Genomic DNA, 24,431 nt, shown 5'->3' on the forward strand with positions numbered 1-24,431 from the left:
TGGTACTCTAGAAGTATATTGTGCTAGATCAACTTGAAAATCGCTCTAGCTCTAGCACCCTCAACTTAACTGTGTAGATATTCCTATCGGTCACCTAAAAAAGGAAAGAGAGGGATGGGGTTTCTCTCGCTTTTGGCATATAACGGGCCCCAGCGGGAGGCCCGCACGATGGGCTATTAAGCTTAGTGGTAGAGCGCGCCCCTGATAATTGCGTCGAGATGGATGGGGTTTCTCTCGCTTTTGGCATATAACGGGCCCCAGCGGGAGGCCCGCACGATGGGCTATTAAGCTTAGTGGTAGAGCGCGCCCCTGATAATTGCGTCGTTGTGCTTGGGCTGTGAGGGCTCTCAGCCACATGGATAGTTCGCTCATCAGCGCCTGACCCTGAGATGTGGATCATCCAAAGCACATTAGCATGGCGTACTTCAACTGTTTGAACCGGGGTTTGAAACCAAACTTCTCCTCAGGAGGATAGATGGGTTGATTCAGGTGAGATCCAATGTAGATCAAACTTTCTATTCACTCGTGGGATCCTGGATGTCCGGGGGGGACCACCTCGGCTCCTCTCTTCTTGAGAATCCATACATCCCTTATCAGTATATGGACAACTATCTCTCAAGTACAAGTTTAGGTTCGGCCTCAATAGGAAAATAAAACGGAGCACCTAACAACGTATCTTCACAGACCAAGAACTACGAGATCGCCCCTTTCATTCTGGGGTGACGGAGGGATCGTACCATTCGAGCCTTTTTTTTTCATGCTTTTCCCGGAGGTTTGAAGAAAACTCCAATTAATAAGATTTTCTTAATCCTCGCTTCCCGAAAGTGAAAGGAAGAACATGAAATTCTTTTTCCTTTCTTCCGCAGGGACCAGGAGATTTGAAAAAGGATCTTAGAGTGTCTAGGGTTGGGCCAGGAGGGTTTCTTAACGCCTTCTTTTTTTCTTCTCATCGGAGTTATTTCACAAAGACTTGCCATGGTAAGGAAGAAGGGGGGAACAAGCACACTTGGAGAGGGCAGCAACATTTGCTTTTTCTAGCTACAGACAAGCAAATTAGAAGTTTGTTCGTTTATACTTAATAGTGAAAGTGATGAATGTTGCAAAATATCCAAGTGGCTGTAGTTTAGTAGTGAGAATTCCACGTGTTGTGGCTGGGAGAACTGGCCTCGAATCCCAACAGCCACATTTGGTTATTCTAGCTACATACGAGAAAATATGAAGTTTGTGGTTGTGAGAACTGGGCTCGAATTCAAACAGCCACTTTTGCTTATTCTACGAACAAATTTGAAGTTTATTGGTTTATCCTTAATTATTAAAGTGATGAATCTGTAGTTTAGTGGTGAGAATTCCATGTTGTGGTTGTGAGAACTGGGCTTCAATCCCAACACAACAGCCACATTTGCTTATTCTAGCTACAAACGAGCAAATTTGAAGTTTGTGGTTTATCTTTAATCATTGAAGTGATAAATTCATGGTTTAGTGTTGATAATTTCATGTTCTGATCATGGAGACCTAGGCTCAAATCCCAGCAACCACATTTGCCTTTTTTAGCTATAAACGAACAAATTTGAAGTTTGATGGTTTATCCTTAATCATGAAAGTGATGAATGTTGGCTAAATATCCAAGTTGTTGTAGTTTAGTGCTTAGAATTTCGTGTTGGGGCCATGGAGACCTGGGCTTGAATCTTAATAGTCACATTTGCTTTTTCTAGCTACAAACGAGTAAATTTGAAGTCGGTTGGTTTACCCTAAATCATGAAAGTGATGAATGTTAGCTAAAAACACAAGTGGCTGTAGTTTAGTGATGAGAATTCTACGTTGTGGTCGTGGAGACTTGGGCTCGAATCCCAGCAGCCACATTCTCTTATTCTAGAGATAAATGAGCAAATTTGAAGTATGTTGGTGGTTTATCCTTAAATCATGAATGTTAGCCAAATATTCACTTAGTTTAGTGGTTAGAATTCAACATTATGGCCGTAGAGACCTGGGCTCGAATCCTATCAAAGTGGTTGTAGTTTAGTGGTGAGAATTCCACGTTGTGGCCGTGGAGACCTCGGCTCGAATCCCAGCAGCCACATTCTGTTTTTCTAGAGACAAACGAGCAAATTTGAAGTCTGTTGGTTTATCCTTAATCGTGATAGTGATAAATGTCGGCTAAATCTAAACATTCAAGTGGTTGTAGTTTAGTGGTGAGAATTCCATGTTGTGGCCGTGGAGACCTAGGCTTGAATCCCAATAGCCACATTCTCTTCTTCTAGAGACAAACAAGCAAATTTGAAGTCTGTTGGTTTATCCTTAATCATGACAGTAATCAATGTCGGCCAAATATCCAAGTGGCTGTAGTTTAGTGGTGAAATTCCACGTTGTGGCCGTGGAGACTTGTGCTCGAATCCAAGGCAGCCACGTTCTCTTTTTCTAGAGACAAACGAGCAAATTTGAAGTTTGTTTATTTATCCTTAATCATGATAGTGATGAATGTCGGCTAAATATCAAACTTGCTTAGTGGTGAGAATTCAACGTTGTGTCCATAGAGACCTGAGTTCGAATCTCATCTGTTGGTTTATCCTTAATCATGATAGTGATGAATGTCGGCCAAATATTTAAGTGGCACTAGTTTAGTGGTGAGAATTCCACGTTGTGGCCGTGGAGACCTGGGCTCGAATCCCAGCAGCCACCATTCTCTTTTTCTAGAGACAAACGAGCAAATTTGAAGTATGTTGGTTTATCCTTAATCATGATAGTGATGAATGTCAGCTAAATATCCAAGTGGCTATAGTTTAGTGGTGAGAATTCCACGTTGTGGTCGTGGAGACCTGGGCTCGAATCTCAGTAGCCACAATCTCTTTTTCTAAAGACAAACGAGAATTCCACGTTGTGGTCGTGGAGACTTGTGCTCAAATCCCAGCCACATTCTCTTTTTCTAGAGACAAACAAGTAAATTTGAAGTTTGTTGATTTATCCTTAATCATGATAGTGATGAATGTCAGCTTAATATCCAACTTGCTTAGTTGTGAGAATTCAACGTTGTGGCCGTAGAGAGAATTCAACGATGTGGCCGTAGAGACCTGAGCTCGAATCCCATCTGTTGGTTTATCCTTAATCATGATAGTGATGAATGTCGGCCAAATATCCAAGTGGCACTAGTTTAGTGGTGAGAATTCCACGTTGTGGCCGTGGAGACCTCGGCTCGAATCCCTACAGCCACATTCTCTTCTTCTAGAGATAAACGAGCAAATTTGAAGTCTGTTGGTATATCCTTAATCATGATAGTAATGAATGTCGGCCAAATATCCAAGTGGCTGTATTTTAGTGGTGAGAATTCCACGTTGTGGCCGTGGAGACCTGGGCTCGAATCCCAGCAGCCACATTCTCTTTTTCTAGAGACAAACGAGCAAATTTGAAGTCTGTTGGTTTATCCTTAATCATGATAGTGATGAATGTCGGCCAAATATCCAAGTGGCTGTAGTTTAGTGGTGAGAATTCCACGTTGTGGCCGTGGAGACCTGGGCTCGAATCCCAGCAGCCACATTCTCTTTTTCTAGAGACAAACGAGCATGGTTTATCCTTAATCATGATAGTGATGAATGTCGGCCATTTGAAGTCTGTTGGTTTATCCTTAATCATGATAGTGATGAATGTCGGCCAAATATCCAAGTGGCTGTAGTTTAGTGGTGAGAATTCCACGTTGTGGCCGTGGAGACCTGGGCTCGAATCCCAGCAGCCACATTCTCTTTTTCTAGAGACAAACGAGCAAATTTGAAGTCTGTTGGTTTATCCTTAATCATGATAGTGATGAATATTAGCTAAATATCCAAGTGACTGCAGTTTAGTGGTGAGAATTCCACGTTGTGGCTGTGGAGACCTGGGCTTGAATCCCAGCAGCCACATTCTCTTTTTCTAGAGACAAACGAGATAATGACCTGGGCTTGAATCCCAGCAGCCACATTCTCTTTTTCTAGAGACAAACGAGATAATGACCTGGGCTTGAATCCCAGCAGCCACATTCTTTTTTTCTAGAGACAAACGAGCAAATTTGAAGTCTGTTGGTTTATCCTTAATCATGATAGTGATGAATGTCGGCTAAATATCCAAGTGCTAACTGTCCAAGTGGTTGTAGTTTAGTGGTGAGAATTCCACGTTGTGGCCGTGGAGACCTGGGCTCGAATCCCAGCAGCCACATTTTCTTTTTCTAGAGACAAACGAGCAAATTTGAAGTCTGTTGGTTTATCCTTAATCATGATAGTGATGAATGTCAGCCAAATATCCAAGTGGTTGTAGTTTAGTGGTGAGAATTCCACGTTGTGGTTGTGGAGACCTGGGCTCGAATTCCAGCAGCCACATTCTCTTTTTCTAGAGACAAACGAACAAATTTGAAGGTTGTTTGTTTATCCTTAATCATGAAAGTGATGAATGTTAGCTAAATATCCAAGTGGCTGTAGTTTAGTGGTGAGAATTCCACGTTGTGGCCGTGGAGACCTGGGCTCGAATCCCAGCAGCCACATTCTCTTTTTCTAGAGACAAACGAGCAAATTTGAAGTCTGTTGGTTTATCCTTAATCATGATAGTGATGAATGTCAACTAATTATCCAAGTGGCTGTAGTTTAGTGGTGAGAATTCCACGTTGTGGCCGTGGAGACCTGGGCTCGAATCCCAGCAGCCACATTCTCTTTTTCTAGAGACAAACGAGCAAATTTGAAGTCTGGTTGTTTATCCTTAATCATGATAGTGATGAATGTCGGCTAAATATCCAAGTGGCTGTAGTTTAGTGGTGAGAATTCCACGTTGTGGCTGTGGAGACCTGGGCTCGAATCCCAGCAGCCACATTCTCTTTTTCTAGAGACAAACGAGCAAATTTGAAGTCTGGTTGTTTATCCTTAATCATGATAGTGATGAATGTCGGCTAAATATCCAAGTGGCTGTAGTTTAGTGGTGAGAATTCCACGTTGTGGCTGTGGAGACCTGGGCTTGAATCCCAGCAGCCACATTCTCTGTTTCTAGAGACAAACGAGCAAATTTGAAGTCTGGTTGTTTATCCTTAATCATGATAGTGATGAATGTCGGCTAAATATCCAAGTGGCTGTAGTTTAGTGGTGAGAATTCCACGTTGTGGCTGTGGAGACCTGGGCTTGAATCCCAGCAGCCACATTCTCTGTTTCTAGAGACAAACGAGCAAATTTGAAGTCTGGTTGTTTATCCTTAATCATGATAGTGATGAATGTCGGCTAAATATCCAAGTGGCTGTAGTTTAGTGGTGAGAATTCCACGTTGTGGCTGTGGAGACCTGGGCTTGAATCCCAGCAGCCACATTCTCTGTTTCTAGAGACAAACGAGCAAATTTGAAGTCTGGTTGTTTATCCTTAATCATGATAGTGATGAATGTCGGCTAAATATCCAAGTGGCTGTAGTTTAGTGGTGAGAATTCCACGTTGTGGCTGTGGAGACCTGGGCTTGAATCCCAGCAGCCACATTCTCTGTTTCTAGAGACAAACGAGCAAATTTGAAGTCTGGTTGTTTATCCTTAATCATGATAGTGATGAATGTCGGCTAAATATCCAAGTGGCTGTAGTTTAGTGGTGAGAATTCCACGTTGTGGCTGTGGAGACCTGGGCTTGAATCCCAGCAGCCACATTCTCTGTTTCTAGAGACAAACGAGCAAATTTGAAGTCTGGTTGTTTATCCTTAATCATGATAGTGATGAATGTCGGCTAAATATCCAAGTGGCTGTAGTTTAGTGGTGAGAATTCCACGTTGTGGCTGTGGAGACCTGGGCTTGAATCCCAGCAGCCACATTCTCTGTTTCTAGAGACAAACGAGCAAATTTGAAGTCTGGTTGTTTATCCTTAATCATGATAGTGATGAATGTCGGCTAAATATCCAAGTGGCTGTAGTTTAGTGGTGAGAATTCCACGTTGTGGCTGTGGAGACCTGGGCTTGAATCCCAGCAGCCACATTCTCTGTTTCTAGAGACAAACGAGCAAATTTGAAGTCTGGTTGTTTATCCTTAATCATGATAGTGATGAATGTCGGCTAAATATCCAAGTGGCTGTAGTTTAGTGGTGAGAATTCCACGTTGTGGCTGTGGAGACCTGGGCTTGAATCCCAGCAGCCACATTCTCTGTTTCTAGAGACAAACGAGCAAATTTGAAGTCTGGTTGTTTATCCTTAATCATGATAGTGATGAATGTCGGCTAAATATCCAAGTGGCTGTAGTTTAGTGGTGAGAATTCCACGTTGTGGCTGTGGAGACCTGGGCTTGAATCCCAGCAGCCACATTCTCTGTTTCTAGAGACAAACGAGCAAATTTGAAGTCTGGTTGTTTATCCTTAATCATGATAGTGATGAATGTCGGCTAAATATCCAAGTGGCTGTAGTTTAGTGGTGAGAATTCCACGTTGTGGCTGTGGAGACCTGGGCTTGAATCCCAGCAGCCACATTCTCTGTTTCTAGAGACAAACGAGCAAATTTGAAGTCTGGTTGTTTATCCTTAATCATGATAGTGATGAATGTCGGCTAAATATCCAAGTGGCTGTAGTTTAGTGGTGAGAATTCCACGTTGTGGCTGTGGAGACCTGGGCTTGAATCCCAGCAGCCACATTCTCTGTTTCTAGAGACAAACGAGCAAATTTGAAGTCTGGTTGTTTATCCTTAATCATGATAGTGATGAATGTCGGCTAAATATCCAAGTGGCTGTAGTTTAGTGGTGAGAATTCCACGTTGTGGCTGTGGAGACCTGGGCTTGAATCCCAGCAGCCACATTCTCTGTTTCTAGAGACAAACGAGCAAATTTGAAGTCTGGTTGTTTATCCTTAATCATGATAGTGATGAATGTCGGCTAAATATCCAAGTGGCTGTAGTTTAGTGGTGAGAATTCCACGTTGTGGCTGTGGAGACCTGGGCTTGAATCCCAGCAGCCACATTCTCTGTTTCTAGAGACAAACGAGCAAATTTGAAGTCTGGTTGTTTATCCTTAATCATGATAGTGATGAATGTCGGCTAAATATCCAAGTGGCTGTAGTTTAGTGGTGAGAATTCCACGTTGTGGCTGTGGAGACCTGGGCTTGAATCCCAGCAGCCACATTCTCTGTTTCTAGAGACAAACGAGCAAATTTGAAGTCTGGTTGTTTATCCTTAATCATGATAGTGATGAATGTCGGCTAAATATCCAAGTGGCTGTAGTTTAGTGGTGAGAATTCCACGTTGTGGCTGTGGAGACCTGGGCTTGAATCCCAGCAGCCACATTCTCTGTTTCTAGAGACAAACGAGCAAATTTGAAGTCTGGTTGTTTATCCTTAATCATGATAGTGATGAATGTCGGCTAAATATCCAAGTGGCTGTAGTTTAGTGGTGAGAATTCCACGTTGTGGCTGTGGAGACCTGGGCTTGAATCCCAGCAGCCACATTCTCTGTTTCTAGAGACAAACGAGCAAATTTGAAGTCTGGTTGTTTATCCTTAATCATGATAGTGATGAATGTCGGCTAAATATCCAAGTGGCTGTAGTTTAGTGGTGAGAATTCCACGTTGTGGCTGTGGAGACCTGGGCTTGAATCCCAGCAGCCACATTCTCTGTTTCTAGAGACAAACGAGCAAATTTGAAGTCTGGTTGTTTATCCTTAATCATGATAGTGATGAATGTCGGCTAAATATCCAAGTGGCTGTAGTTTAGTGGTGAGAATTCCACGTTGTGGCTGTGGAGACCTGGGCTTGAATCCCAGCAGCCACATTCTCTGTTTCTAGAGACAAACGAGCAAATTTGAAGTCTGGTTGTTTATCCTTAATCATGATAGTGATGAATGTCGGCTAAATATCCAAGTGGCTGTAGTTTAGTGGTGAGAATTCCACGTTGTGGCCGTGGAGACCTGGGCTTGAATCCCAGCAGCCACATTCTCTGTTTCTAGAGACAAACGAGCAAATTCGAAGTTGGTTGATTTATCCTTAATCATGATAGTGATGAATGTCGGCTAAATATCCAAGTGGCTTAGTGGTGAGAATTCCACGTTGTGGCTGTGGAGACCTGGGTTCGAATCCCAGCAGCCACATTCTCTGTTTCTAGAGACAAACGAGCAAATTTGAAGTCTGGTTGTTTATCCTTAATCATGATAGTGATGAATGTCGGCTAAATATCCAAGTGGCAGTAGTTTAGTGGTGAGAATTCCACGTTGTGGCCGTGGAGACCTGGGCTCGAATCCCAGCAGCCACATTCTCTTTTTCTAGAGACAAACGAGCAAATTTGAAGTCTGGTTGTTTATCCTTAATCATGATAGTGATGAATGTCGGCTAAATATCCAAGTGGCTGTAGTTTAGTGGTGAGAATTCCACGTTGTGGCTGTGGAGACCTGGGCTTGAATCCCAGCAGCCACATTCTCTGTTTCTAGAGACAAACGAGCAAATTTGAAGTCTGGTTGTTTATCCTTAATCATGATAGTGATGAATGTCGGCTAAATATCCAAGTGGCTGTAGTTTAGTGGTGAGAATTCCACGTTGTGGCCGTGGAGACCTGGGCTCGAATCCCAGCAGCCACATTCTCTTTTTCTAGAGACAAACGAGCAAATTTGAAGTCTGTTGGTTTATCCTTAATCATGATAGTGATGAATGTCGGCCATTTGAAGTCTGTTGGTTTATCCTTAATCATGATAGTGATGAATGTCGGCCATTTGAAGTCTGTTGGTTTATCCTTAATCATGATAGTGATGAATGTCGGCCAAATATCCAAGTGGCTGTAGTTTAGTGGTGAGAATTCCACGTTGTGGCCGTGGAGACCTTGGCTCGAATCCCTGCAGCCACATTCTCTTCTTCTTGAGATAAACGAGCAAATTGGAAGTCTGTTGGTTTATCCTTAATCATAATAGTAATGAATGTCGGCCAAATATCCAAGTGGCTGTAGTTTAGTGGTGAGAATTTCACGTTGTGGCCGTGGAGACCTGGGCTCAAATCCGAGCAGCCACATTCTCTTTTTCTAGAGACAAACGAGCAAATTTGAAGTCTGTTGGTTTATCCTTAATCATGATAGTGATGAATGTCGGCCAAATATTCAAGTGGCTGTAGTTTAGTGGTGAGAATTCCACGTTGTGGCCGTGGAGACCTCGGCTCGAATCCCTGCAGCCACATTCTCTTCTTCTTGAGATAAACGAGCAAATTTGAAGTCTGTTGGTTTATCCTTAATCATGATAGTAATGAATGTCGGCCAAATATCCAAGTGGCTGTAGTTTAGTGGTGAGAATTCCACGTTGTGGCCGTGGAGACCTGGGCTCGAATCCCAGCAGCCACAATCTCTTTTTCTAGAGACAAACGAGCAAATTTGAAGTCTGTTGGTTTATCCTTAATCATGATAGTGATGAATGTCAGCCAAATATCCAAGTGGCTGTAGTTTAGTGGTGAGAATTCCACGTTGTGGCCGTGGAGACCTGGGCTCGAATCCTATTCGCCACATTCTCTTTTTCTAGAGACAAACGAGCAAATTTGAAGGTAGTTTAGTTGTGAGAATTCCACGTTGTAGCTGTGGAGACTTGGCTTCGAATCCCTGCCACATTCTCTTTTTCTAGAGACAAACGAGCAAATTTGAAGTCTGTTGGTTTATCGTTAATCGTGATAGTGATGAATGTCGGCCAAATATCCAAGTGGCACTAGTTTAGTGGTGAGAATTCCACGTTGTGGCCGAGGAGACCTGGGCTCGAATCCCTGCAGCCACATTCTCTTTTTCTAGAGACTAACGAGAAAAATTTGAAGTCTGTTGGTTTATCCTTAATCATGATAGTGATGAATGTCGGCCAAATATCCAAGTGGCTGTAGTTTAGTGGTGAGAATTCCACGTTGTGGCCGTGGAGACCTGGGCTCGAATCCCAGCAGCCACATTCTCTTTTTCTAGAGACAAACGAGCAAATTTGAAGTCTGTTGGTTTATCCTTAATCATGATAGTGATGAATGTCGGCTAAATATCCTAGTGGCTGTAGTTTAGTGGTGAGAATTCCACGTTGTGGCCGTGGAGACCTGGGCTCGAATCCCAGCAGCCACATTCTCTGTTTCTAGAGACAAACGAGCAAATTTGAAGTCTGTTGGTTTATCCTTAATCATGATAGTGATGAATGTCGGCTAAATATCCTAGTGGCTGTAGTTTAGTGGTGAGAATTCCACGTTGTGGCTGTGGAGACCTGGGCTTGAATCCCAGCAGCCACATTCTCTGTTTCTAGAGACAAACGAGCAAATTTGAAGTCTGTGGGTTTATCCTTAATCATGATAGTGATGAATGTCGGCTAAATATCCTAGTGGCTGTAGTTTAGTGGTGAGAATTCCACGTTGTGGCTGTGGAGACCTGGGCTTGAATCCCAGCAGCCACATTCTCTGTTTCTAGAGACAAACGAGCAAATTTGAAGTCTGTGGGTTTATCCTTAATCATGATAGTGATGAATGTCGGCTAAATATCCTAGTGGCTGTAGTTTAGTGGTGAGAATTCCACGTTGTGGCTGTGGAGACCTGGGCTTGAATCCCAGCAGCCACATTCTCTGTTTCTAGAGACAAACGAGCAAATTTGAAGTCTGTGGGTTTATCCTTAATCATGATAGTGATGAATGTCGGCTAAATATCCTAGTGGCTGTAGTTTAGTGGTGAGAATTCCACGTTGTGGCTGTGGAGACCTGGGCTTGAATCCCAGCAGCCACATTCTCTGTTTCTAGAGACAAACGAGCAAATTTGAAGTCTGTGGGTTTATCCTTAATCATGATAGTGATGAATGTCGGCTAAATATCCTAGTGGCTGTAGTTTAGTGGTGAGAATTCCACGTTGTGGCTGTGGAGACCTGGGCTTGAATCCCAGCAGCCACATTCTCTGTTTCTAGAGACAAACGAGCAAATTTGAAGTCTGTGGGTTTATCCTTAATCATGATAGTGATGAATGTCGGCTAAATATCCTAGTGGCTGTAGTTTAGTGGTGAGAATTCCACGTTGTGGCTGTGGAGACCTGGGCTTGAATCCCAGCAGCCACATTCTCTGTTTCTAGAGACAAACGAGCAAATTTGAAGTCTGTGGGTTTATCCTTAATCATGATAGTGATGAATGTCGGCTAAATATCCAAGTGGCTGTAGTTTAGTGGTGAGAATTCCACGTTGTGGCTGTGGAGACCTGGGCTTGAATCCCAGCAGCCACATTCTCTGTTTCTAGAGACAAACGAGCAAATTTGAAGTCTGTGGGTTTATCCTTAATCATGATAGTGATGAATGTCGGCTAAATATCCTAGTGGCTGTAGTTTAGTGGTGAGAATTCCACGTTGTGGCTGTGGAGACCTGGGCTTGAATCCCAGCAGCCACATTCTCTGTTTCTAGAGACAAACGAGCAAATTTGAAGTCTGTGGGTTTATCCTTAATCATGATAGTGATGAATGTCGGCTAAATATCCTAGTGGCTGTAGTTTAGTGGTGAGAATTCCACGTTGTGGCCGTGGAGACCTGGGCTCGAATCCCAGCAGCCACATTCTCTTTTTCTAGAGACAAACGAGCAAATTTGAAGTCTGTTGGTTTATCCTTAATCATGATAGTGATGAATGTCGGCTAAATATCCTAGTGGCTGTAGTTTAGTGGTGAGAATTCCACGTTGTGGCTGTGGAGACCTGGGCTTGAATCCCAGCAGCCACATTCTCTTTTTCTAGAGACAAACGAGCAAATTTGAAGTCTGTTGGTTTATCCTTAATCATGATAGTGATGAATGTCGGCTAAATATCCAAGTGGCTGTAGTTTAGTGGTGAGAATTCCACGTTGTGGCCGTGGAGACCTGGGCTCGAATCCCAGCAGCCACATTCTCTTTTTCTAGAGACAAACGAACAAATTGTAAGTCTGTTGGTTGTCGGCTAAATATCCTAGTGGCTGTAGTTTAGTGGTGAGAATTCCACGTTGTGGCCGTGGAGACCTGGGCTCGTATCCCACATTCTCTTTTTCTAGGCTCGTATCCCACATTCTCTTTTTCTGGAGACAAACGAGCAAATTCGAAGTTTGTTGATTTATCCTTAATCATGATAGTGATGAATGTCGGCTAAATATCAAACTTGCTTAGTGGTGAGAATTCAACGTTGTGTCTGTAGAGACCTGAGTTCGAATTGAATCCGAGCAGCCACATTCTTTTTTTCTAGAGACAAACGAGCAAATTCGAAGTCTGTTGGTTTATCCTTAATCATGATAGTGATAAATGTCGGCCAAATATCCAAGTGGCACTAGTTTAGTGGTGAGAATTCCACGTTGTGGCCGTGGAGACCTGGGCTCGAATCCCAGCAGCCACATTCTCTTTTTCTAGAGACAAACGAGCAAATTTGAAGTCTGTTGGTTTATCCTTAATCATGATAGTGATGAATGTCGGCTAAATATCCTAGTGGCTGTAGTTTAGTGGTGAGAATTCCACGTTGTGGCTGTGGAGACCTGGGCTTGAATCCCAGCAGCCACATTCTTTTTTTCTAGAGACAAACGAGCAAATTCGAAGTCTGTTGGTTTATCCTAAATCATGATAGTGATGAATGTCGGCTAAATATCCTAGTGGCTGTAGTTTAGTGGTGAGAATTCCACGTTGTGGCTGTGGAGACCTGGGCTTGAATCCCAGCAGCCACATTCTTTTTTTCTAGAGACAAACGAGCAAATTCGAAGTCTGTTGGTTTATCCTAAATCATGATAGTGATGAATGTCGGCTAAATATCCTAGTGGCTGTAGTTTAGTGGTGAGAATTCCACGTTGTGGCTGTGGAGACCTGGGCTTGAATCCCAGCAGCCACATTCTTTTTTTCTAGAGACAAACGAGCAAATTCGAAGTCTGTTGGTTTATCCTAAATCATGATAGTGATGAATGTCGGCTAAATATCCTAGTGGCTGTAGTTTAGTGGTGAGAATTCCACGTTGTGGCTGTGGAGACCTGGGCTTGAATCCCAGCAGCCACATTCTTTTTTTCTAGAGACAAACGAGCAAATTCGAAGTCTGTTGGTTTATCCTAAATCATGATAGTGATGAATGTCGGCTAAATATCCTAGTGGCTGTAGTTTAGTGGTGAGAATTCCACGTTGTGGCTGTGGAGACCTGGGCTTGAATCCCAGCAGCCACATTCTTTTTTTCTAGAGACAAACGAGCAAATTCGAAGTCTGTTGGTTTATCCTAAATCATGATAGTGATGAATGTCGGCTAAATATCCTAGTGGCTGTAGTTTAGTGGTGAGAATTCCACGTTGTGGCTGTGGAGACCTGGGCTTGAATCCCAGCAGCCACATTCTTTTTTTCTAGAGACAAACGAGCAAATTCGAAGTCTGTTGGTTTATCCTAAATCATGATAGTGATGAATGTCGGCTAAATATCCTAGTGGCTGTAGTTTAGTGGTGAGAATTCCACGTTGTGGCTGTGGAGACCTGGGCTTGAATCCCAGCAGCCACATTCTTTTTTTCTAGAGACAAACGAGCAAATTCGAAGTCTGTTGGTTTATCCTAAATCATGATAGTGATGAATGTCGGCTAAATATCCTAGTGGCTGTAGTTTAGTGGTGAGAATTCCACGTTGTGGCTGTGGAGACCTGGGCTTGAATCCCAGCAGCCACATTCTTTTTTTCTAGAGACAAACGAGCAAATTCGAAGTCTGTTGGTTTATCCTAAATCATGATAGTGATGAATGTCGGCTAAATATCCTAGTGGCTGTAGTTTAGTGGTGAGAATTCCACGTTGTGGCTGTGGAGACCTGGGCTTGAATCCCAGCAGCCACATTCTTTTTTTCTAGAGACAAACGAGCAAATTCGAAGTCTGTTGGTTTATCCTAAATCATGATAGTGATGAATGTCGGCTAAATATCCTAGTGGCTGTAGTTTAGTGGTGAGAATTCCACGTTGTGGCTGTGGAGACCTGGGCTTGAATCCCAGCAGCCACATTCTTTTTTTCTAGAGACAAACGAGCAAATTCGAAGTCTGTTGGTTTATCCTAAATCATGATAGTGATGAATGTCGGCTAAATATCCTAGTGGCTGTAGTTTAGTGGTGAGAATTCCACGTTGTGGCTGTGGAGACCTGGGCTTGAATCCCAGCAGCCACATTCTTTTTTTCTAGAGACAAACGAGCAAATTCGAAGTCTGTTGGTTTATCCTAAATCATGATAGTGATGAATGTCGGCTAAATATCCTAGTGGCTGTAGTTTAGTGGTGAGAATTCCACGTTGTGGCTGTGGAGACCTGGGCTTGAATCCCAGCAGCCACATTCTTTTTTTCTAGAGACAAACGAGCAAATTCGAAGTCTGTTGGTTTATCCTAAATCATGATAGTGATGAATGTCGGCTAAATATCCTAGTGGCTGTAGTTTAGTGGTGAGAATTCCACGTTGTGGCTGTGGAGACCTGGGCTTGAATCCCAGCAGCCACATTCTTTTTTTCTAGAGACAAACGAGCAAATTCGAAGTCTGTTGGTTTATCCTAAATCATGATAGTGATGAATGTCGGCTAAATATCCTAGTGGCTGTAGTTTAGTGGTGAGAATTCCACGTTGTGGCTGTGGAGACCTGGGCTTGAATCCCAGCAGCCACATTCTTTTTTTCTAGAGACAAACGAGCAAATTCGAAGTCTGTTGGTTTATCCTAAATCATGATAGTGATGAATGTCGGCTAAATATCCTAGTGGCTGTAGTTTAGTGGTGAGAATTCCACGTTGTGGCTGTGGAGACCTGGGCTTGAATCCCAGCAGCCACATTCTTTTTTTCTAGAGACAAACGAGCAAATTCGAAGTCTGTTGGTTTATCCTAAATCATGATAGTGATGAATGTCGGCTAAATATCCTAGTGGCTGTAGTTTAGTGGTGAGAATTCCACGTTGTGGCTGTGGAGACCTGGGCTTGAATCCCAGCAGCCACATTCTTTTTTTCTAGAGACAAACGAGCAAATTCGAAGTCTGTTGGTTTATCCTAAATCATGATAGTGATGAATGTCGGCTAAATATCCTAGTGGCTGTAGTTTAGTGGTGAGAATTCCACGTTGTGGCTGTGGAGACCTGGGCTTGAATCCCAGCAGCCACATTCTTTTTTTCTAGAGACAAACGAGCAAATTCGAAGTCTGTTGGTTTATCCTTAATCATGATAGTGATGAATGTCGGCCAAATATCCAAGTGGCACTAGTTTAGTGGTGAGAATTCCACGTTGTGGCCGTGGAGACCTCGGCTCGAATCCCTACAGCCACGAGCAAATTTGAAGTCTGTTGGTTTATCCTTAATCATGATAGTAATGAATGTCGGCCAAATATCCAAGTGGCTGTAGTTTAGTGGTGAGAATTCCACGTTGTGGCCGTGGAGACCTTGGCTCGAATCCCTGCAGCCACATTCTCTTTTTCTAGAGACAAACGAGCAAATTTGAAGTCTGGTTTATCTTTAATCATGATATATCCAAGTGGTTGTAGTTTTTTAGTGGTGAGAGCCACATTTTCTTTTTCTAGAGACAAACGAACAAATTTGAGGTTTGTTGCTTTATCCTTAATCATGAAAGTGATGAATGTCGGCTAAATGGCTAAATATCCAAGTGGCTGTAGTTTAGTTGTGAGAATTCCACGTTGTAGCTGTGGAGACTTGGCTTCGAATCCCTGCCACATTCTCTTTTTCTAGAGACAAACGAGCAAATTTGAAGTCTGTTGGTTTATCCTTAATCGTGATAGTGATGAATGTCGGCCAAATATCCAAGTGGCACTAGTTTAGTGGTGAGAATTCCACGTTGTGGCCGTGGAGACCTCGGCTCGAATCCCTGCAGCCACATTTTCTTTTTCTAGAGACAAACGAACAAATTTGAGGTTTGTTGCTTTATCCTTAATCATGAAAGTGATGAATGTCGGCTAAATGGCTAAATATCCAAGTGGCTGTAGTTTAGTGGTGAGAATTCCACGTTGTAGCTGTGGAGACTTGGCTCCGAATCCCTGCCACATTCTCTTTTTCTAGAGACAAACGAGCAAATTTGAAGTCTGTTGGTTTATCCTTAATCGTGATAGTGATGAATGTCGGCCAAATATCCAAGTGGCACTAGTTTAGTGGTGAGAATTCCACGTTGTGGCCGTGGAGACCTCGGCTCGAATCCCTACAGCCACGAGCAAATTTGAAGTCTGTTGGTTTATCCTTAATCATGATAGTAATGAATGTCGACCATATATCCAAGTGGTTGTAGTTTAGTGGTGAGAATTCCACGTTGTGGCCGTGGAGACCTGGGCTCGAATCCCAGCAGCCACATTCTCTTTTTCTAGAGACAAACGAGCAAATTCAAATTCGAAGTCTGTTGGTTTATCCTTAATCATGATAGTGATGAATGTCGGCTAAATATCCAAGTGGCTGTAGTTTAGTGGTGAGAATTCCACGTTGTGGCCGTGGAGACCTGGGCTCGTATCCCACATTCTCTTTTTCTAGGCTCGTATCCCACATTCTCTTTTTCTAGAGACAAACAAGCAAATTTGAAGTCTGTTGGTTTATCCTTAATCATGATTGTGATGTATGTCGGCCAAATATCCAAGTGGCTGTAGTTTAGTGGTGAGAATTCCACGTTGTGGCCGTGGAGACCTGGGCTCGAATCCCAGCAGCCACCTTTTTCTAGAGACAAACGAGCAAATTTGAAGTCTGTTGGTTTATCCTTAATCATGATAGTGATGAATGTCGGCCATTTGAAGTCTGTTGGTTTATCCTTAATCATGATAGTGATGAATGTCGGCCAAATATCCAAGTGGCTGTAGTTTAGTGGTGAGAATTCCACGTTGTGGCCGTGGAGACCTCGGCTCGAATCCGTGCAGCAACATTCTCTTCTTCTTGAGATAAACGAGCAAATTGGAAGTCTGTTGGTTTATCCTTAATCATAATAGTAATGAATGTCGGCCAAATATCCAAGTGGCTGTAGTTTAGTGGTGAGAATTCCACGTTGTGGCCGTGGAGACCTGGGCTCGAATCCCAGCAGCCACATTCTCTTTTTCTAGAGACAAACGAGCAAATTTGAAGTCTGTTGGTTTATCCTTAATCATGATAGTGATGAATGTTAGCTAAATATCCAAGTGGCTGTAGTTTAGTGGTGAGAATTCCACGTTGTCCCAGTTTATCCTTAATCATGATAGTGATGAATGTCGGCTAAAATTCCAAGTGGCTGTAGTTTAGTGGTGAGAATTCCACGTTGTGGCCGTGGAGACCTGGGCTCGAATCCCAGTAGCCACATTCTCTTTTTCTAGAGACAAACGAGCAAATTCGAAGTCTGTTGGTTTATCCTTAATCATGATAGTGATGAATGTCGGCTAAATATCCAAGTGGCTATAGTTTAGTGGTGAGAATTCCACGTTGTGGCCGTGGAGACCTGGGCTCGTATCCCACATTCTCTTTTTCTAGAGACAAACAAGCAAATTTGAAGTCTGTTGGTTTATCCTTAATCATGATAGTGATGAATGTTAGCTAAATGTCCAAGTGGCTGTAGTTTAGTGGTGAGAATTCCACGTTGTGGCTGTGGAGACATCCAAGTGGCTGTAGTTTAGTGGTGAGAATTCCACGTTGTGGCTGTGGAGACCTGGGCTTGAATCCCAACAGCCACATTCACTTGTTTCTAGAGACAAACGAGCAAATTTGAAGTCTGTTGGTTTATCCTTAATCATGATAGTGATGAATGTCGGCTAAAATTCCAAGTGTTGGTTTATCCTTAATCATGATAGTGATGAATGTCGGCTAAAATTCCAAGTGGCTGTAGTTTAAGTGTGAGAATTCCACGTTGTGGCCGTGGAGACCTGGGCTCGTATCCCACATTCTCTTTTTCTAGAGACAAACGAGCAAATTTGAAGTCTGTTGGTTTATCCTTAATCATGATAGTGATGAATGTCGGCTAAATATCCAAGTGGCTGTAGTTTAGTGGTGAGAATTCCACGTTGTGGCCGTGGAGACCTGGGCTCGAATCCCAGCAGCCACATTCTCATTTTCTAGAGACAAACGAGCAAATTCAAATTCGAAGTCTGTTGGTTTATCCTTAATCATGATAGTGATGAAGGTCGGCTAAATATCCAAGTCGCTGTAGTTTAGTGGTGAGAATTCCACGTTGTGGCCGTGGAGACCTGCGCTCGTATCCCACATTCTCTTTTTCTAGGCTCGTATCCCACATTCTCTTTTTCTAGAGACAAACGAGCAAATTTGAAGTCTGTTGGTTTATCCTAAATCATGATAGTGATGAATGTTAGCTAAATATCCAAGTGGCTGTAGTTTAGTGGTGAGAATTCCACGTTGTGGCTGTGGAGACCTGGGCTTGAATCCCAGCAGCCACATTCTCTGTTTCTAGAGACAAACGAGCAAATTTGAAGTCTGTTGGTTTATCGAATCCCAGCAGCCACATTCTCTGTTTCTAGAGACAAACGAGCAAATTTGAAGTCTGGTTGTTTATCCTTAATCATGATAGTGATGAATGTCGGCTAAAATTCCAAGTGGCTGTAGTTTAGTGGTGAGAATTCCACGTTGTGGCCGTGGAGACCTGGGCTCGAATCCCAGCAGCCACATTCTCTTTTTCTAGAGACAAACGAGCAAATTTGAAGTCTGTTGGTTTATCCTTAATCATGATAGTGATGAATGTCGGCTAAAATTCCAAGTGGCTGTAGTTTAGTGGTGAGAATTCCACGTTGTGGCCGTGGAGACCTGGGCTCGTATCCCACATTCTCTTTTTCTAGAGACAAATGAGCAAATTTGAAGTATATTGGTTTATCCTAAATCATGATAGTGATGAATGTCGGCTAAATATCCAAGTGGCCACTAGTTTAGTGGTGAGAATTGCACGTTGTGGCCGTGGAGACCTGGGCTCGAATCCCAGCAGCCACATTCTCTTTTTCTAGAGACAAACGAGCAAATTTGAAGTCTGTTGGTTTATCCTTAATCATGATAGTGATGAATGTCGGCTAAATATCCAAGTGGCTGTAGTTTAGTGGTGAGAATTCCACGTTGTGGCCGTGGAGACCTGGGCTCGTATCCCACATTCTCTTTTTCTAGAGACAAACGAGCAAATTTGAAGTATGTTGGTTTATCCTTAATCATGATAGTGATGAATGTCAACTAATTATCCAAGTGGCTGTAGTTTAGTGGTGAGAATTCCACGTTGTGGCCGTGGAGACCTGGGCTCGAATCCCAGCAGCCACATTCTCTTTTTCTAGAGACAAACGAGCAAATTCAAATTTGAAGTCTGTTGGTTTATCCTTAATCATGATAGTGATGAATGTCGGCTAAATATCCAAGTCGCTGTAGTTTAGTGGTGAGAATTCCACGTTGTGGCCGTGGAGACCTGCGCTCGTATCCCACATTCTCTTTTTCTAGAGACAAACAAGCAAATTTGAAGTCTGTTGGTTTATCCTTAATCATGATAGTGATGAATGTTAGCTAAATATCCAAGTGGCTGTAGTTTAGTGGTGAGAATTCCACGTTGTGGACGTGGAGACCTGGGCTCGTATCCCACATTCTCTTTTTCTAGAGACAAACGAGCAAATTTGAAGTCTGTTGGTTTATCCTAAATCATGATAGTGATGAATGTTAGCTAAATATCCAAGTGGAAATTTGAAGTCTGTTGGTTTATCCTAAATCATGATAGTGATGAATGTTAGCTAAATATCCAAGTGGTTGTAGTTTAGTGGTGAGAATTCCACGTTGTCCTTTCTAGAGACGAGCAAATTTGAAGTCTGTTGGTTTATCCTTAATCATGATAGTGATGAATGTCGGCTAAAATTCCAAGTGGCTGTAGTTTAGTGGTGAGAATTCCATGTTGTGGCCGTGGAGACCTGGGCTCGAATCCCAGTAGCCACATTCTCTTTTTCTAGAGACAAACGAGCAAATTCGAAGTCTGTTGGTTTATCCTTAATCACGATAGTGATGAATGTTGGCTAAATTTCCAAGTGGCTATAGTTTAGTGGTGCGAATCCCAGTAGCCACATTCTCTTTTTCTAGAGACAAACGAGCAAATTTGAAGTCTGTTGGTTTATCCTTAATCATGATAGTGATGAATGTTAGCTAAATATCCAAGTGGTTGTAGTTTAGTGGTGAGAATTCCACGTTGTGGCCGTGGAGACCTGGGCTCGTATCCCACATTCTCTACTTCTAGAGACAAACGAGCAAATTTGAAGTCTGTTGGTTTATCCTAAATCATGATAGTGATGAATGTTAGCTAAATATCCAAGTGGCTGTAGTTTAGTGGTGAGAATTCCACGTTGTGGCTGTGGAGACATCCAAGTGGCTGTAGTTTAGTGGTGAGAATTCCACGTTGTGGCTGTGGAGACATCCAAGTGGTTGTAGTTTAGTGGTGAGAATTCCACGTTGTGGCTGTGGAGACCTGGGCTCAAATCCTCGTAGCCACATTCTCTTTTTCTAGAGACAAACGAGCAAATTTGAAGTCTGTTGGTTTATCCTTAATCATGATAGTATTGAATGTTGGCCAAATATCCAAGTGGCTGTAGTTTAGTGGTCAGAATTCCACGTTGTGGCCGTGGAGACCTGGGCTCGAATCCCAGCAGCCACATTCTTTTTTTCTAGAGACAAACGAGCAAATTTGAAGTCTGTTGGTTTATCCTTAATCATGATAGTGATGAATGTCTTCTAGAGACAAACGAGCAAATTTGAAGTCTGTTGGTTTATCCTTAATCATGATAGTGATGAATGTCACCAAATATCCAAGTGGCTGTAGTTTAGTGGTGAGAATTCCACGTTGTGGTTGTGGAGACCTGGTCTCGAATTCTAGCAGCCACATTCTCTTTTTCTAGAGACAAACGAACAAATTTGAAGGTTGTTTGTTTATCCTTAATCATGAAAGTGATGAATGTCGGCCAAATATCCAAGTGGCTGTAGTTTAGTGGTGAGAATTCCACGTTGTGGCCGTGGAGACCTGGGCTCGAATCCCAGCAGCCACATTCTCTTTTTCTAGAGACAAACGAGCAAATTTGAAGTCTGTTGGTTTATCCTTAATCATGATAGTGATGAATGTCGGCCAAATATCCAAGTGGCTGTAGTTTAGTGGTGAGAATTCCACGTTGTGGCCGTGGAGACCTGGGCTCGAATCCCAGCAGCCACATTCTCTTTTTCTAGAGACAAACGAACAAATTTGAAGCCTGTTGGTTTATCCTTAATCATGAAAGTAATGAATGTCAACTAAATATCCAATTGGCTGTAGTTTAGGGGGGAGAATTCCACGTAGTGGCCATGGAGACCTAGGCTTGAGACGAGCAAATTTGAAGTTTGTTTGTTTATCCTTAATCATGATAGTGATGAATGTCGGCTAAATTTCCAAGTGGCTATAGTTTAGCGGTGAGAATTCCACGTTGTGGTCGTGGAGACCTGGGCTCGAATCCCAGCAGCCACATTCTCTTTTTCTAGAGACAAACGAGCAAATTTGAAGTATGTTGGTTTATCCTTAACCATGATAGTGAGAATTCCACGTTGTGGGGTTTATCCTTAACCATGATAGTGAGAATTCCACGTTGTGGCCCACATTCTCTTTTTCTAGAGACAAACGAGCAAATTTGAAGTTTGTTGGTTTATCCTTAACCATGATAGTGATGAATGTCGGCTAAATATCCAAGTGGCTGTAATTTAGTGGTGAGAATTCCACGTTGTGGCCGTGGAGACCTGTGCTCGAAGCCCAGCAGCCGCAGCCACATTCTCTTTTTCTAGAGACAAACGAGAAAATTTGAAGCCTGTTGGTTTATCTTTAATCATGATAGTGATGAATGTCGGTTAAATATCGAAGTGGCTATAGTTTAGTGGTGAGAATTCCATGTTGTGGCCGTGGAGACCTGAGCTTGAATCCTAGCAGCCACATTCTCTTTTTCTAGAGACAAACGAGCAAATTTGAAGTCTATTGGTTTATTCTTAATCATGATAGAATTCCACGTAGTTGGCTGCTGAGACCTAGGCTCGAATCCCAACAGCCACATTCTATTTTTATAGAGACAAACGAACAAATTTGAAGTCTATTAGTTTATCCTTAATCATGAAAGTGATGAATGTTGGCTAAGTATCCAAGTGGCGGTAGTTTAGTGGTGAGAATTCCACGTTGTGGCCGTGGAGACCTAGGCTCGAATCCCAGCAGCCACATTCTCTTTTTCTAGAGACAAACGAGCAAATTTGAAGTATGTTGGTTTATCCTTAAACATGTTAGTGATGAATGTTGGCTAAATTTCCAAGTGGTTGTAGTTTAGTGGTGAGAATTCCACGTTGTGGCCGTGGAGACGTGGGCTCGAATCCTAGCAACGAGCAAATTTGAAGTCTGTTGGTTTATCCTTAATAATGATAGTGATGAATGTTAGCTAAATATCCAAGTGGCTGTAGTTTAGTGGTGAGAATTCCACGTTGTGGCCGTGGAGACTTGGGCTCGAATCTCAGCAAACACATTCTCTTTTTCTAGAGACGGACGAGCAAATTTGAAGTTTGTTGGTTTATCCTTAATCGTGATAGTGATGAATGTCGGCTAAATATCCAAGTGGCTGTAGTTTAGTGGGTGAGAATTCAACGTTGTGGTCTTGGACACCTGGGCTCGAATTGAATCTGAGCAGCCACATTCTCTTTTTCTGGAGACAAACTAGCAAATTTGAAGTCTGTTGGTTTAGCCTTAATCATGATAGTGATGAACGAACGAGCAAATGTGGAGACCTGGGCTCGAATCCCAGCAGCCACATTCTCTTTTTCTAGAGATGAACGAGCAAATTTGAAGTCTGTTGGTAGTTTAGTGGTGAGAATTCCACGTAGCTTCAAGCCACATTCACTTTTTTGACCCCTGTGGCTTGAATCCTAGCACCCACATTCTCTTTTTCTAGAGACAAACGAGCAAATTTGAAGTCTGTTGGTTTATCCTTAATCATGATAGTGATGAATGTCGGCTAAATATCCAAGTGGCTGTAGTTTAGTGGGTGAGAATTCAACGTTGTGGTCGTGGACACCTGGGCTCGAATTGAATCCGAGCAGCCACATTCTTTTTTTCTGGAGACAAACTAGCAAATTTGAAGTCTGTTGGTTTATCCTTAATCATGATAGTGATGAACGAACGAGCAAATGTGGAGACCTGGGCTCGAATCCCAGCAGCCACATTCTCTTTTTCTAGAGATGAACGAGCAAATTTGAAGTCTGTTGGTAGTTTAGTGGTGAGAATTCCACGTAGCTTCAAGCCACATTCACTTTTTTGACCCCTGTGGCTTGAATCCTAGCACCCACATTTTTTTTTTGTAGAGACAAACGAGCAAATTTGAAGTCTGTTGGTTTATCCTTAATCATGATAGTGATGAATGTCGGCTAAATATCCAAGTGGCTGTAGTTTAGTGGGTGAGAATTCAACGTTGTGGTCGTGGACACCTGGGCTCGAATTGAATCCGAGCAGCCACATTCTCTTTTTCTGGAGACAAACTAGCAAATTTGAAGTCTGTTGGTTTATCCTTAATCATGATAGTGATGAACGAACGAACAAATGTGGAGACCTGGGCTCGAATCCCAGCAGCCACATTCTCTTTTTCTAGAGATGAACGAGCAAATTTGAAGTCTGTTGGTAGTTTAGTGGTGAGAATTCCACGTAGCTTCAAGCCACATTCACTTTTTTGACCCCTGTGGCTTGAATCCTAGCACCCACATTCTCTTTTTCTAGAGACAAACGAGCAAATTTGAAGTCTGTTGGTTTATCCTTAATCATGATAGTGATGAATGTCGGCTAAATATCCAAGTGGTTGTAGTTTAGTGGGTGAGAATTCAACGTTGTGGTCGTGGACACCTGGGCTCGAATTGAATCCGAGCAGCCACATTCTCTTTTTCTGGAGACAAACTAGCAAATTTGAAGTCTGTTGGTTTATCTTTACCGAGCAGCCACATTCTCTTTTTCTGGAGACAAACTAGCAAATTTGAAGTCTGTTGGTTTATCTTTAATCATGATAGTGATGAACAAACGAGCAAATGTGGAGACCTGGGCTCGAATCCCAGCAGCCACATTCTCTTTTTCTAGAGATGAACGAGCAAATTTGAAGTCGGTTGGTTTGACAATTTTCAATAATTAATCTGTATGAAACTCAAAAACACAATTCTTGAAAATTGAATTTCAAGTAAACACCAAAATCAGAAATGTACGAGCCGAAAGCGGAACAAATGTACTCACAACAAGCAGAAAGAATGGCATTATATAGCCTTCTGCTAAACCTAAGCTTTCACAATACCCCAAAATACCACAATAAGGCTCTGATACCACTTGTTATGAGCCGAAAGCGGAACAAAGAAATGTACGAGCCGAAAGCGGAACAAATGTACTCACAACAAGCAGAAAGAATGGCATTATATAGCCTTCTGCTAAACCTAAGCTTTCACAATACCCCAAAATACCACAATAAGGCTCTGATACCACTTGTTATGAGCCGAAAGCGGAACAAAGAAATGTACGAGCCGAAAGCGGAACAAATGTACTCACAACAAGCAGAAAGAATGGCATTATATAGCCTTCTGCTAAACCTAAGCTTTCACAATAC

General features: G+C 42.6%; 27 non-coding genes across 27 annotated transcripts; all 27 read left to right on the forward strand.

Moving 5' to 3' along the window:
* The first annotated feature begins 2,766 nt into the window (after positions 1-2,766).
* On the forward strand, positions 2,767-2,838 carry TRNAH-GUG. Its single transcript has one exon. It is a non-coding gene; the product is annotated as a tRNA-His (tRNA).
* A 457-nt stretch (positions 2,839-3,295) lies between these two features.
* Positions 3,296-3,367, forward strand: TRNAH-GUG. The gene has a single exon. It is a non-coding gene; the product is annotated as a tRNA-His (tRNA).
* Positions 3,368-3,456: 89 nt separating this feature from the next.
* TRNAH-GUG lies at positions 3,457-3,528 on the forward strand. Its single transcript has one exon. It is a non-coding gene; the product is annotated as a tRNA-His (tRNA).
* A 126-nt stretch (positions 3,529-3,654) lies between these two features.
* TRNAH-GUG lies at positions 3,655-3,726 on the forward strand. The gene has a single exon. It is a non-coding gene; the product is annotated as a tRNA-His (tRNA).
* Positions 3,727-4,107: 381 nt separating this feature from the next.
* On the forward strand, positions 4,108-4,179 carry TRNAH-GUG. The gene has a single exon. It is a non-coding gene; the product is annotated as a tRNA-His (tRNA).
* A 250-nt stretch (positions 4,180-4,429) lies between these two features.
* Positions 4,430-4,501, forward strand: TRNAH-GUG. Its single transcript has one exon. It is a non-coding gene; the product is annotated as a tRNA-His (tRNA).
* An 89-nt stretch (positions 4,502-4,590) lies between these two features.
* On the forward strand, positions 4,591-4,662 carry TRNAH-GUG. The gene has a single exon. It is a non-coding gene; the product is annotated as a tRNA-His (tRNA).
* Positions 4,663-4,751: 89 nt separating this feature from the next.
* On the forward strand, positions 4,752-4,823 carry TRNAH-GUG. Its single transcript has one exon. It is a non-coding gene; the product is annotated as a tRNA-His (tRNA).
* Positions 4,824-7,810: 2,987 nt separating this feature from the next.
* Positions 7,811-7,882, forward strand: TRNAH-GUG. The gene has a single exon. It is a non-coding gene; the product is annotated as a tRNA-His (tRNA).
* A 244-nt stretch (positions 7,883-8,126) lies between these two features.
* On the forward strand, positions 8,127-8,198 carry TRNAH-GUG. Its single transcript has one exon. It is a non-coding gene; the product is annotated as a tRNA-His (tRNA).
* A 250-nt stretch (positions 8,199-8,448) lies between these two features.
* Positions 8,449-8,520, forward strand: TRNAH-GUG. The gene has a single exon. It is a non-coding gene; the product is annotated as a tRNA-His (tRNA).
* A 674-nt stretch (positions 8,521-9,194) lies between these two features.
* On the forward strand, positions 9,195-9,266 carry TRNAH-GUG. The gene has a single exon. It is a non-coding gene; the product is annotated as a tRNA-His (tRNA).
* Positions 9,267-9,777: 511 nt separating this feature from the next.
* TRNAH-GUG lies at positions 9,778-9,849 on the forward strand. The gene has a single exon. It is a non-coding gene; the product is annotated as a tRNA-His (tRNA).
* An 89-nt stretch (positions 9,850-9,938) lies between these two features.
* Positions 9,939-10,010, forward strand: TRNAH-GUG. The gene has a single exon. It is a non-coding gene; the product is annotated as a tRNA-His (tRNA).
* A 1,377-nt stretch (positions 10,011-11,387) lies between these two features.
* TRNAH-GUG lies at positions 11,388-11,459 on the forward strand. The gene has a single exon. It is a non-coding gene; the product is annotated as a tRNA-His (tRNA).
* Positions 11,460-11,709: 250 nt separating this feature from the next.
* On the forward strand, positions 11,710-11,781 carry TRNAH-GUG. Its single transcript has one exon. It is a non-coding gene; the product is annotated as a tRNA-His (tRNA).
* A 4,332-nt stretch (positions 11,782-16,113) lies between these two features.
* Positions 16,114-16,185, forward strand: TRNAH-GUG. Its single transcript has one exon. It is a non-coding gene; the product is annotated as a tRNA-His (tRNA).
* A 277-nt stretch (positions 16,186-16,462) lies between these two features.
* On the forward strand, positions 16,463-16,534 carry TRNAH-GUG. Its single transcript has one exon. It is a non-coding gene; the product is annotated as a tRNA-His (tRNA).
* A 296-nt stretch (positions 16,535-16,830) lies between these two features.
* TRNAH-GUG lies at positions 16,831-16,902 on the forward strand. Its single transcript has one exon. It is a non-coding gene; the product is annotated as a tRNA-His (tRNA).
* Positions 16,903-17,076: 174 nt separating this feature from the next.
* Positions 17,077-17,148, forward strand: TRNAH-GUG. The gene has a single exon. It is a non-coding gene; the product is annotated as a tRNA-His (tRNA).
* A 664-nt stretch (positions 17,149-17,812) lies between these two features.
* On the forward strand, positions 17,813-17,884 carry TRNAH-GUG. The gene has a single exon. It is a non-coding gene; the product is annotated as a tRNA-His (tRNA).
* Positions 17,885-18,389: 505 nt separating this feature from the next.
* TRNAH-GUG lies at positions 18,390-18,461 on the forward strand. Its single transcript has one exon. It is a non-coding gene; the product is annotated as a tRNA-His (tRNA).
* A 559-nt stretch (positions 18,462-19,020) lies between these two features.
* On the forward strand, positions 19,021-19,092 carry TRNAH-GUG. Its single transcript has one exon. It is a non-coding gene; the product is annotated as a tRNA-His (tRNA).
* A 585-nt stretch (positions 19,093-19,677) lies between these two features.
* TRNAH-GUG lies at positions 19,678-19,749 on the forward strand. Its single transcript has one exon. It is a non-coding gene; the product is annotated as a tRNA-His (tRNA).
* A 637-nt stretch (positions 19,750-20,386) lies between these two features.
* TRNAH-GUG lies at positions 20,387-20,458 on the forward strand. The gene has a single exon. It is a non-coding gene; the product is annotated as a tRNA-His (tRNA).
* A 316-nt stretch (positions 20,459-20,774) lies between these two features.
* Positions 20,775-20,846, forward strand: TRNAH-GUG. The gene has a single exon. It is a non-coding gene; the product is annotated as a tRNA-His (tRNA).
* An 89-nt stretch (positions 20,847-20,935) lies between these two features.
* On the forward strand, positions 20,936-21,007 carry TRNAH-GUG. The gene has a single exon. It is a non-coding gene; the product is annotated as a tRNA-His (tRNA).
* Positions 21,008-24,431: the final 3,424 nt, after the last annotated feature.

Source organism: Cucurbita maxima, unplaced genomic scaffold (assembly GCF_002738345.1).
Source record: "Cucurbita maxima cultivar Rimu unplaced genomic scaffold, Cmax_1.0 Cma_Scf00031, whole genome shotgun sequence".
NCBI classification, from domain to species: Eukaryota; Viridiplantae; Streptophyta; class Magnoliopsida; order Cucurbitales; family Cucurbitaceae; genus Cucurbita; species Cucurbita maxima.